Below are 11,967 nucleotides of genomic sequence, written 5' to 3' on the forward strand. Positions count from 1 at the left end.
GCGGGGCTGAGTTAGTTGCCGTGGGGGGGTGGGGTTAGCTGCGTGGGGGGTGCAAGGTGGAAGTTTTGCCTAGGGAGCAAAACTTCCTTGCATGGGCCTTGTCTCTATGGAATCTTTTTGTACCACAAAACAGCAAAAATGGAAAGACCAATGAACAATGAGACACCATGGTCTTCTTGACATCTGATGGAATGAAAATATGAATGGTTCAGCCGCAGGACTGACATTGTCAAGCACATCAATGTAACTGGGATTATTTGTCAAGATCTGAGAAGACTGAGACTAGTTGAAATAACTAACAACCAAAAAAGCCAGCAGCAAAAATGCACAACATATCATGTGAGAGAGAAACAATAATTATAAATTTCTGACATGAGAGATTCCAAAAGCTCAGCCAAGAAATATGAAGGTTAAAAGATAAAGTCAGTATTTCAGTGGTAGAAGAAAAAAGATTATTTATGGTCTGCTGGGCAAATGAAATCAGGAACATTTCTTTGAAAAAATGCCTTGCAGAAATGTTGCAAACTGAAACACAAAGATTTTTGAAATTCTAGATACAGTTTGTATTATATAATTAATATTGTATACTTGAAACACTGCATGACCGTGGGCATCTGATAATATAAATTAGCTATTTTATAAGGACAGCAGTAAGATCTACAAGGAAAAAGGAGGGGGGGGGTAAAGAATTTCTGATCACAAAGGAAAGATAAGTTGTTTCAAGATTTTACATAAACAATGCTGTAGAAAGGTGGGGCAAAGCAGGAGTCAAAAGAAAGTTTGGCTTTTCAGAATATCTAAACATGTCTTGAAACATCTTAAAGTTTGAGCACTGCATTTTTACAGGGGATTAATTTCTTTTTGTGACTCCTCAACACTGCCAAATGGAGAGCTTCAAGTGATGCATTTAAACTATTGCCCGTAACAATAATAAGAGGGCTCCCTTGCCAAATTTACTTAATATAAAATAATGTAAAAGCCAAGCAAATGTATCCATTCTGCTGGAAAAAATGCTGCTTCTGACCTCTGAAGGTCCTGTAAAACTTTTGGCAATATGGCAATGTTAGTTAGGGATGTTTCACCACATTTTTATACTGTAAAAGCCCAAGTCTAGATGCAATTATACCAGCAAAAAAAAGTGTTTTTCCCTATATAGCTTAGTTTGTTCAGGGAACTGGTATAAACTTCTTTGGCACAAAACGCTTTTTTGCTGCTATAAATCTGCATCTACACTAGGAGGGTTTGCCAGTATAGCTGTACCTATATCATTAAACTAGCAAACATTTTCTAGTGTAGACTTAGGCTTTAGAAAATTTACACCAATTCCTGGAGCAAATTATCTAGCAGATGGCAAAGAAGGGAACAAGTTTATATATATAATTTTACAAGTTCATTAATCATGTTAATAGGTAAGCTATACATTTTTGTATGTCACTCTGCAAAAGTGATCCTGTACCTGTTCTTGGTTTGATTTTTCATGATGAATCAAAGCATGTTTTTTATTTTATTTTATTTCTTACAACTAATCTTTCTTCATTCTGATAGCCTGGCCTCTCCCATTTGTCAAGTTAATTTATTACAATCCACTATCTATTTCTTGTGATTATAGAATAATTGAGAGTCCTTTTCTTATCCCTCCAATTACCATCATGTGATGTCTCTCTCTCTCTCTCCCCCACACACTTTTTTTTTTTTTATTTTGAAGTTGCCTCAATCTCTCATCATGATTAGGGCCAACCCCCCATGGAGCTATATGAATTTCTTTTACAAGTTTAGATTTATCACATCTAAATATTAGTGTTGTGTTTTAAGGAATATTTTATTACCGGAGTAGGAGTCTACTATTTTATCTAATTTGAAAATAAGTATAAAATTCAAAGCAAAGAGAGAAAAAAACCTGCTTATTCTAAATCCATTTGGTGGGAGAGATGATGACGTGATCTTGAAACTGCTTATTTAGAGTAGCATGAGAATGTCTTTGATTAAAGGCCATTAACTTTTCTCTGATTTTTATTGCATAATATTCAATTTGCATTTTTAAGGCTTGTTTTCACCCTGATATAAGGAGGCACAACTCCACTGAAACCTATGGAAGCAGCATTAGGTAATGGATAGAGTACAGGACTGGCCATCAGGAGACCTGGATTCTAGTTTGACTGTCAGATCTTCGCCTTGTGTGGAAGTGAGGATCACTCTCACTATTCTATAATGTGGGTATAATTAGAGAACCACTGCCATTCTGATGGCACAGTGAGAAAAACCAGTAATTTGTAGTACAAAGAGGAAATGTGTCCTAATAATTATAATATGGGACTAGAAGTCAGAGATTCTGGTCTATATGCCCAATTCTGCCATGGACTCACTCAGTGACCTTGGGCAAATCATTTCCTCAATTTTCAGAAGTATCTGAGTGTTCTCATATGTAAAATGGGAATCATAATACAAAGGGGTGCTGAGAGGCTGAAAATGTTTTGTGATGGGGCAAGACCAGATGGCTATAGAAAAGAAGTGGGAGACAGATATTAGCCCGAGGTTAAACAAATCCCTGTTACCAGGATAAGCAAATGGCAACTGCTCCAGGTCAGTTAAGACACCTGGGGCAATTAAGTTCTTTCCAGAAGGCAGGGAGGATGTTAGGTTGATTGGGACACCTGAAGCCAAACAGGGGCTGGCTGAAACTAGTTAAAAGCCTCCCAGTCACTCAGGTGAGCATGCATGTCAGGAGCTGTGAGAAGTTGTGCTGTTGGAGAGACTGAGCTGTGCATACCATATCAGGCACAAGGAAAGAGGTCCTGAGGTAAGGGTGAAGTGGAGCTTGAGGAAGTGGAGGCTGATGTGGAGAAGTAGCTCAGGGTATTGTATGTGTCTTGTTCCTAAAAGGTCAGCTACTATAGCTGATACTATCAGGGTCCCTGGGCTGGAGCCGGAGTAGAGGGTGGGCCTGGGCTCCCCCCTTTGCCCCCTTGACTAATCACTGAGACTCTGAGACAACAGAGACTGTGCAAGGGAGGATAGCTTCTCCTCACCTCCCTTGCTGGCTTATGATGAAAATGGGTCAGTACACCATGACCCTTGTCTCTAGAGAGAGAGAGGTTAAGTGGAGGGTCACAGTGAGCCTCTGAAATCTGTCAGGAAACACAGGACCCGTGGAGACAAGGACAGAACTTTGTCACAATTTGTAAAGTACTGCTGAAAGGCAAGGCAGAAGTAGATGACCTTATTTCAGATACATGCAAGAAAAGCAATCTAGTTTTGCATATTTATGAGATACTCATTTCATGGTCTTGAAAGAAAAAGAACAAAACTAAAAGGCTGGGTCAGATGAACATTCTTTTGTACAGTACATTTAGAAATAAAGCTAGTGGAGTTGGTATTCTGATGGGGACAGTAGTCCTGAGGATTGATACATCCCATGACTGTAGAAGAAATTGATAGCAGAAAAGGATTCTTTGATGTTTTATTTAAAAGTTTTGCTTAATAATTCAATAAAGATCTATTATAATCATCAAACAGTAAGAATGTGCCATGAATTCACTAAAATAACAAATAAAACTAATGCAACTTTACTAAACATTTACAGTTTAAGGGATGTGTTGCTCACTGAGGCACTACTGATGTCATGATTACTGGGGTGTAAGTGAGCATTGGATTTATTTTTTTGGCCCTAAGTAAATGACCCCATTGCAATTTTCTCATCCCTGGGAGAGTGAAAGAATAAAAGCTAAAGATGAGTCTATATGTTTTTGTTAGCCGAAATAGGATTCTTTTGCTTACATAATTGTGCAATGACACCAGATATGTTTCTTCAATAAAAGCTGAATATCAAAGTTAAAAAGAGAGGCAGGCTTGCCAGTAAATATTTGGTTTTCCTTGTATCTTTGTCAGCTATTCAAGTATGTGCAGTAGGTATCGTGGGCTTGGAGAGGCTGTACCTCTCCAAACAAGCAGGTGTGACCTCACCCATGCTCCGCCCACCAGGCCTCTTTCTGGATCCCACTCTGTAGCTCCCCCTGTGTGGTGGCCCCGGCTCTGGCTGGGGCACCCTCCTGGTGGTCTGGGGCTGTGGCCACACCACACACCTTATTAGGAGGGTGGTGAAGCACTGGGATGGGTTACCTAGGGAGGTGGTGGCATCTCCTTGACAAGGCCCTGGCTGGGATGATTTAGTTGGGGATTGGTCCTGCTTTGAGCAGGGGGTTGGACTAGATGACCTTATGAGGTCCCTTCCAACCCTGATATTCTATGATTCACCCTCGCAGCACTCCAGCATGGAGTAGGGGGCTGGGTCCATGCCACTCTCCCTCCCAGCACTCCAGAGCTGGGGGAGCTCTGGGCTCCAGTGGGGGGTATGGAAGGGGCAGGGCCTCAGGCAGAAGGGGTGAGGTTCAGGACTAGCCTCCCACCGTCAGTGGGTCACATGCTGCCTGTGTATTCAAGTACTGCCAGGCCAGTCTCTAATATCCCAAAGACAATGAATATTTGCATTGGTGTAGCACCCAAGAGTCCCAGTCCTGGGACAAGATCCCATTGTGCTAGGTGCTGTACAAACACACAACAAAAGAAGTGTAAGCAGAGTCAGGATGAACTCTAACCTGACATCTGGTGGTGAGTTGTGGAAAAGAACTTCAGGGGCTGATCTTGTTTGCATAGGCACACCCACCTGGCCTAGCCTGAGCCCCCAGCAGCCCAAATGGTCACTTTGACTGCTGTGGGATCCCCAGTTTCTCTGTTATTGGGGCAGGAAGAATAGTGGTGTTACCCTGATTATTTGAATCAAGGGCAGTAGAACCTTACTTGGCATTTTATGATGGAGTGACTTGCTATCAACTAAGTCGCACTTGTTAGATAAGGGACATGGGTTCCAAAACCCAGTAAATGGAGAGGGAGGGGCTGAGGACAGGTATTTGTACCTGATGGCATAGGACCCTTCTGAGGGCCTGAAACACCAATTGAACTCCTCCCCACCCCTTTCTCCATTCCCACTGGAATATCAGAGCTAATCTTGATTCTATTAGGAGTCAAGTTACAGGCTGCTGAGCTGAATTCACCTTGGGCCAATGGTGCACTAGCACTAGGGCTCCCCCTACTACAGGCTGAATTCACTAAAGAGCTGAAATCATTGAGTGCTGTATTAGGTAGTGGGGGTGGGAGGCTGAAGATATATGGCTAAGCAGCTGGTGGAGTGGCACAGTTGGCGGGATAGCTGCTGGAGCATAGCACTGCAGTTGGTAGGACAGCTGGAGCAGCTCATGGGATGGCTGGTGGAGCAGTACAGTTGGTGGGATGGCTGGAGGAGTGGAGCAGCTGGCGGAGCTCACGGTGAAGGCTGCAGCAGAACCCCATGGAGAGGTGGGTAGTCGGCCTTGGACACGTAAGGTGCCCCTTAACACCCCTGTGGGGTGGAGGGGGGGACATTTCCACCCAGGCTGGAAGGTAAAACTCTGCAGATAAACTTTTGAACTCTGGGGCTGCACTGACCAGGGACAGAGACTTTTGGGGTGTTGGACGTTTGGGACTTTGGGTGATTTTTTTTTTGGGGGGGGGGTTTGCTAGACTCAGACCCTAGGGGAAAAGAACACTGCCAAACCTACTGGGGGTGGGGGCGTCTTTTGCTCATGATCTGTTATGAATCCTGTTTGTGATGTTTCCCCAACATAACACTGCATTGTTTCCCTCCTTTAATAAAAGGATTTTGCTACACTCAGATGCCATGCTTGCGAGAGGGAAGTATTGCCTCTTAGAGGTGCCCAGGGTGGGGGTGGTATGTAATTGTCCCAGGTCACTGGGTGGGGGCTCGAGTCGGTTTTGCATTATGGTATTGAAATGGAACCCCTAGATACTGAACTCGGCCCTTGTTGCTGCCAACTCAGACAGGCAGAAGGGTTACAGAAGGTTGAGAGACACCAAGTCAAAATCACCTGAATGAGTCCCCATTAAATAAGGGAAGTGTTCCATTAAGCAGAAGTTTTTTATAATAAAGCTTAATGAGGCATTGCATTGCCTTTGGGCTTAAACTGGTTACCTCAGAGATGACTCCATTAACTGGATTTCCCGATTAAAACTTTCCCAATTAGAGTGCTATGTTTAAATGTGTATGAAAAAGGAGAGTGTAAAAATCTGCGTTTTTCAGTAATGTGTGCCTTTCCTCATGTACCTTTGTAGCAGCTGAAACCAGTGTGTGAACTTTCAGCTATTTAATGGCCCCTTGACTTGAACATGTGAGACTGGATGCAGTGAATTCTTCATCCTCAGGACAGCTGACTTCGTGACGAGATCCTTGGGGTACAAGCTGGAACTGGGGTACTGCTGTGCCCTTTTAACTCTCCAGCCTGAGCTGTCACTCACAATGCTTTGCTAGTGACAAGCAGCAAACCCCTCTGGGCACTATTATCACTCAGCACAACAGCATCTGGTGCCCCACACCCAGCTAAATTGCATGAATGCTCCCTGACCCACTCAAGAATCACACTGAGAAAGGCACCAGCAAATCTCTCGAACCCCTAGCCTTCCACCCCAGAACTGTACCATCTTGTCCTGATCAGAAGCTTGACCAGTGTAAATTCATTACCCAGTCTGCCCCTCCCTCAATGTGGAGAGGGGAGACACTCGCCTTTGCAAACTCAGCTGAGATTTCCCAAGCACTTCAACCAAACCACACTGTTTTAGGTAAAATATAAAACAGATTTATTAACTACAGAAAGATTAGATTTAAGTGATTAAGTGGTAGGCACAAAAGGTCAGAGATAGTTTCCAAAAAAATAAAAGGTAAGTGTACAGTCTAAATCTTAAACTTTGTTACACTAGGCAATATTTGGATCATAGAATCATAGATGATTGGGTTGGAAGAGACCTCAGGAGGTCATCTAGTCCAACCCCCTGCTCAAAGCAGGACCAACCCCAACTAAATCAAGCTGGATCAAGCAGATTTTTCTAACTCCACTGGATGTTGCAGGTATGTTACGGTATACACAGGCTTCCCCTTTAAGCCTGCACGATCAGGCAATGTCTTCCTTACACCTTCCCGTTTGCCTCCTTACCTGAGGGAGGTATTCTGCTGATGTGTAGGAGCCTCCGAGGTACATCTGCAGAAGTAAAAAAAACCAAAACAATACACAGTCAGTACTGTGAGCGTACTCAGGCTTGAATCATAAAAGTCATATACACTTCTTTCTCACTTGGCAAGAACGCAGCATGGCCAGAGCACTTAACATGGTGCGTTCAGCCCAGGAGGGAAAGTTGCAAGATGAGACAAAGGGTCTGGGTGGTTTCAGAAGGGGAATCACTACAAGCACACAGGGACATTACTCTGAATATTGGCACTGTTTGCCACAGGCAGGTGTGATTGAAGCTGAGGGTAACCCAGGAAGCAAGGGTGCATCTCCTATGTGCATGCAGCTTCAGACTAGGTGCCTATCCTGCTTGCCTATGTACTGCTTTGGTTCCTACAGAAGTAATTGCTGATTGGTGCAGCAAAGTTTCCTACAACAGGGGAAGAAACAAAGCAGCTCTGCCAAGGAACCTTTGGCAGAGGATGATAGAGTATCTGCAGGAAAGTTTCCTAGAGATCTCTCTGGAGGATTCCTGACAGATCCCAGTGTGCATTAACAAACTTTTCCACAGGGCCCCCGCTGCGTAGCTGCACATGGGAATGAGAAGCAAATGCAAACAGTATCTAGTGTTGTTAATTTCTATCCCTTCTCCCATGTGCACCTTGTAACAAAATAAAGGACACATCTACCTCATGTCACTGTGCAGTATCAAAGCAAAATGAGTACTTACCGGAGCTCCTCTCTCCTGTTTCAGGCACGCCAGAGCCTGACTGCTGGGATTGGCTAGACCCTCTGAAGTCAAAGTCCTGGATTGCCACACCACTGGATGACCCTGTCGCCTGTCCCACATCCTCCTGCAACTCGACCTCCTCATCCACCACTTCATTCCTGGGATTGACTCCACTGGCTGCTGCCTCCAATCTCCCTGAAGTATCCACAGGGCTCTTCACGGAGGAGGAGGGGTTCACCACTTAGGATGACGTGCAGGTCCTTGAAGAAGCGACATGTTTTTGGTGCTGCACCAGAGCAACGACTGGCATCTCTCCTTCTCAAAAGCTGACCATATAGAGCAGTACAAATGAAAACGTACCCATGTTCCTGGAGCCCAATTCCATAGCACAGGGAAAATGATGGGGGGCTGGCCGATTCTCCATGCAGTTCCCCCTTCAGCTGTTCATATTACTTTTTGTGGTGCTTAAGCTTCACCTGGATGGTGTTGCAACAGCAAGCAGGATTTTGTTGCAATGTAAACAGGTTTTGTTTCAGATTCACAATGCCTGTAACATGATGGTGTAAGCCTTAACATGTAGCAGGCATGCAACAGCTGTGCGGTCATTCATCATTTATACAATTCTGTTGTGCAACTGCATGTGAGTGACTCAGGTTGGCCTGTTACCATTGTATAGGTTTTTGTAATCAGCACTTCCTTTTTTTCCTTTAAAATGATGTCAAATTAAGCAATCAACAGCCCACAAATTTGAGAAACTCTGGGAAAGAGTATAATAATCAGTCAGTATTGTAAGGGGAACTTCTTGGTCATGTATGTGCAATTCCCATTCTACATGCACATAACCAAGGACATAATGTGGCATTTGGTGCTCAAACAATGGAAAGTAAAGAAAATAAAGCTTCTCTTTAATTGTTTAGCATTTCCAAATAATGAGGAAGGAACGGCCCTAGAGTTCTGTGGGTTCATGCTATTAAAAAGAGATTATGCTCTCAATAAGCTTTGCAAGCTATTTGACTCTTCAGAATGTAGTCAGTTCTGGTTAATAGTCTGCAACTGTCACTTTCATTTGGATTATACATTATTTAATCTAAAATGCATCCTGAAAAATGGGCTTTGACTTAATTCAGATAACCAAGAGACATGGTATGAATAAACCAAGACAAGATAAATGCTATCTGCCTGTAAGTAAGAAAGACAGGTCTGCCTCCCCATGCCCTTCACTAAAACCAGTGCCTACAATTCATAAGAGGTAAGTGTGCTGAGAGGTAGACCCCTGACTAAGTGTTTGATATGTATGTTAGATCACATGGTATGGAAATGACTTAGTATAAAGTCAGTTCTACTTTGATCATCCAAAACATTTTATTTTCTTGAAAGTCTATTGACTTTCCTGGAAAGTTAATAGGATGGAAACAGACTCATTCTTTCTTCTAACTTTATTAAATCTAAACTCTCTGGTTTATAACCACATATTAAGCAGCCACAGCATGTGCTATGACAGACACAAAATTTAATATATTTTACTATACTCTTTCAGCTGCCTATAATGAACTGATTTCTTCTAAATTAACAAAGAGTACTTTTTAAAAACCTGTTAAAGGTCACTGTCTCAGACTTTTAGACATCACTGTAACAAATTACTATTGTTATCTATAGACTCAGACTTTAAATCCAGGAGACTATCATCATCATCATCGACTCTGACCTTCTGAATAATAACAGGAGCCTTTGAATTTCATCTAGTAATTCCTGCAGAGGAGGAAATTACTCTCCTCCCAGGCCACTGATAAAAATGTCAGCACTGGGCTGGGAACCAATCTTAGTATAACCCCACCAGAAATACCCCATACTAGTTGATTCCCATTAACAGTTACACTTTGAGATCTATCAGTTAGCCAACTTTTAATCCATTTAATTTTGGACACATTGATTTTGTTCTAATTTTTTAGGCAGACTGTCATCTAAGTCAAATGCCTTCCAAAAATGCAAGTATATTCTGTCACAGTTATCTCTATCAATGAAACTAGTAATCTCACTAAGATACAAATAAAATTTGTTTGTCAAGATCTATTTTCCCTGTATAAAAGACACAAACTCCATTTTTAACTCCATGATTAACACAGGCTGAGATAACATAGTTCTCCCTAGCTCTCTAACTCTCTGAAATAAACAGATAGCTAAGGGTTAATGTTCTTTTACCTGGAAAGGAGTAACCTGAAACACCTGACCAGAGGACCAATCAGGAAACAAGGCTTTTTCAAATCTGGGTGGAGGGAAGTTTGTGTGTGAGTCCTTTGTTCTTGTCTTGTGTCTGTCCCTCTTGGCTATGGGAAAGATTTTTCTGTCTCCTGCTTTCTAATCTTCTGTTTCCAAGTTGTGAGTACAAAGATCATAAAATAGGGGTTATTGTTTGTTTGTTTGTTTTTTCTTTTGTATTTACATGTGTGTAGTTGCTGGAGTGTTTTGAATTGTGTTCTTTTGAATAAGGCTGTTTATTCATATTTCTTTTAAGCAATTGACCCTGTATTTGTCACCTTAATACAGAAAGACCATTTTTATGTATTTTTCTTTTTTTTTACATAAAGCTTTCTTTTTAAGACCTGTTGGAGTTTTTCTTTAGTGGGGAACTCAGGGAATTGAGTCTGTAGCTCACCAGGGAATTGGTGGGAGGAAGAAGTCAGGGGGAAATCTGTGTCTGTTAGATTTACTAGCCTGACTTTTTGCATACCCTCTGGGTGAAGAGGGGGGAGGTTAGACCTCTCGGTGCTTGTGTTTTCCAGGACTGGAAACAGGGAGGGTGGAGTCCCTCTGTTTAGATTCACAGAGCTTGCTTTTATGTATCTCTCCAGGAACCCAGGGAGGGAACACCTGGGAAGGAGGGGGGGGAAGGGAAATGGTTTATTCCCCTTTGTTGTAAGACTCAAGGAACTGGGGTCTTGGGGTCCCCAGGGAAGGTTGTTGGGGGGACCAGAGTGCCCCAAAACACTCTAATTTTTTGGGTGGTGGCAGCTTTACCAGGTCCAAGCTGGTAACTAAGCTTGGAGGTTTTCATGCTAACACCCATATTTTGGACGCTAAGGTCCAAATCTGGGAATATGTTAAAACACTCTCTGACTGCCTGTGAGGTCTAAGGCTAACATAGATGGTCTCTATGAACCCTTACTTGGATAAAGCAGTTAGTAGGCCAAATTCTGCTCTGATTCCAGTTACCATATATACTCATTCATAAGCCAAATTTTTTTTAGTAAAAAAGGGAAGCACCAGAGATGGGGGTCAGCTTATGAACAGGTATAGAGAGGGAGAGGTGGGACAGATGACCCCAAGGTGGGAGGGGTTACAAGCACTTTGAAGGACAGAATTATAATTCAAAATGACCTTGACAAATTGGACAATTGGTCTGAATTCAACTAGATGAAGTTCAATAAAGACAAATGCAAAGTACTTCCACTTAGGAAGGGGAAATCAAATGTACAACTACAAAACGGCTAACCTGTGGCTGCGGAGCCATATGTGACTCTTCAGAAGTTACTATGCGGCTCCATTTATAGGCACTGACTCGGGGGCTGAAGCTACAGGCAACAACTTTCCAATGTGTGGGGAGATGCTCACTGCTCAACTCCTGACGTGGCCACAAGCCCTGCCCCGACTTCACCCCTTCCTGCCTCCTCCCCTGAGTCTGCCATGCCCTTGCTCCTCCCCCCCCCTCCCCAGAGCCTCCTGCATGCCTTGAAACAGCTGATAGGGAGGAAGGGGGAGGCGCTGATCAGTGGGGCTGCCAGTGGGTGGGAGGCACTGGGAGCAGGGGGAAGGGGAAGAAGCTGATGGGGGGCTGCTGATGTATTACTGTGGCTCTTCGGCAATGTCCATTGGTAAATTCCGGCTCCTTTTCAGGCTCAGGTAGGCCACCCCTGGGTTAGGTGGTAGTACTGCTGGGGATTATAGTGGAACACAAGTTGAATATGAATCAACAATGTGATGCAGTTGCAAGAAAAGCTAATATCATTTTGGGATATACCAATAAGAATGTTGTATGTAAGGCACAGGAGGTAATTCATCTGCACTACTTGACACAGGTGAGGCCTCAACTGGAGTATTATGTCCAGTTTGGGGCACAGTCAGGACTTCAGCTGCCTCTGGGCTAAATTGCCTAAAACCCCCAATGAGCTCAGCGAGGCCCAATAAACCTGC

Source organism: Gopherus flavomarginatus, chromosome 3 (assembly GCF_025201925.1).
Source record: "Gopherus flavomarginatus isolate rGopFla2 chromosome 3, rGopFla2.mat.asm, whole genome shotgun sequence".
NCBI classification, from domain to species: Eukaryota; Metazoa; Chordata; order Testudines; family Testudinidae; genus Gopherus; species Gopherus flavomarginatus.